The sequence below is a fragment of the Eutrema salsugineum genome, unplaced genomic scaffold, assembly GCF_000478725.1.
Source record: "Eutrema salsugineum unplaced genomic scaffold, Eutsalg1_0 scaffold_15, whole genome shotgun sequence".
In the NCBI taxonomy this organism is placed as follows: Eukaryota; Viridiplantae; Streptophyta; class Magnoliopsida; order Brassicales; family Brassicaceae; genus Eutrema; species Eutrema salsugineum.
Genome location: NW_006256867.1, coordinates 5,259,260 through 5,260,668, shown reverse-complemented (window position 1 = coordinate 5,260,668; position 1,409 = coordinate 5,259,260).

The window sequence follows — 1,409 nt, the reverse complement described above, 5'->3', positions numbered from 1 at the left end:
ACCGCAATGCTCACTTAGAGACCTGATCGTCCGAGAAGCACATGGAGGAGGTCTAATGGGTCACTTTGGGGTAGATAAGACACTAGCTGTGGTGAAAGAACACTTCTACTGGCCGCACCTCAAGAAAACCGTAGAAGCTCATTGTGCAAGATGTGTGGTGTGCAAGAAAGCTAAGTCAAGAGTCCATCCCCACGGCCTGTACATACCCCTACCTATTCCGACAGCACCTTGGGTCGATTTATCAATGGATTTTGTGCTTGGGCTTCCAAAGATCAACCACAAGGACTCAATTTTTGTAGTGGTGGACAGATTTTCCAAGATGGCACACTTTATACCTTGTGCTAAGGTGAATGATGCAACCAAGACGGCTGATCTATTCTTTAAAGAGGTGGTACGTCTACATGGAGTGCCAAGGACTATAGTATCAGACCAAGACAGCAAATTTCTAAGCCATTTCTGGAGAACCTTGTGGAAGAAGCTAGGGACAAAGCTCTTATTCTCAACGACATGCCACTCTCAAACTGATGGGCAAACCGAGGTGGTAAATAGAACTCTATCTGCCCTACTCCGAGTTACCATTGGAAAGAATCTGAAGAATTGGCTGGAATGTATTCCTTTTATCGAGTTTGCTTACAATAGAGCTCAGCACTCGGCAACAAAGATGTCCCCATTTGAAATAGTCTATGGTTTCAACCCTACTACACCATTGGAGCTCACACAATTGCCCCCAGCTGAAGCCGTGAGTCTAGAAGGGGAACAGAAAGCTGAATTTGTCAAGAAGCTACACCTAAAGGCCAAAGAGAACTTAGAGAAAAGAACCGAGCAATATGAGAGGCATGCGAACAAAGGCCGCAAGGAGATGGTATTTGAACCTGGAGAATGGGTTTGGCTACACATGCGGCATGAAAGATTTCCAAATCAAAGGAGTTCTAAGCTTGCACCGAGAGGAGATGGCCCCTTCAAGATCCTAGAGAAGATCAACAACAATGCCTACAAGCTTGAGTTACCAGGTGAGTTCAATGTGTCTTCTACTTTCAATGTATCTGATCTATCTCCTTATCTTGCAGATGAACCAGTTTTGAGGTCAAAACCTCATCAAGGGGTAGGGAATGATGAGGACATGCAACCTGAACCGGATCTAACCGAGCCTCAACTCCAAGATATCGAAGTTCCAACAATGCATGAAGGACCAATAACAAGGGCAAGAGCTAGAATACATCAACACAAGTATAATCAAAGCCTACAAGCCGCAGCTAAAGAGATACCAAGAGAAGATCAAGAGCAATGCCAAGAAGAGACGGTTAACAAGGGCCATTGTCTACAAGCTTGGGCCGAGACATTTCAAGAGTTCTCATCAACCCACAACAGCCCAAAGAACCAGGACGCCTGGCCTCTTTTACCAAGCCAAG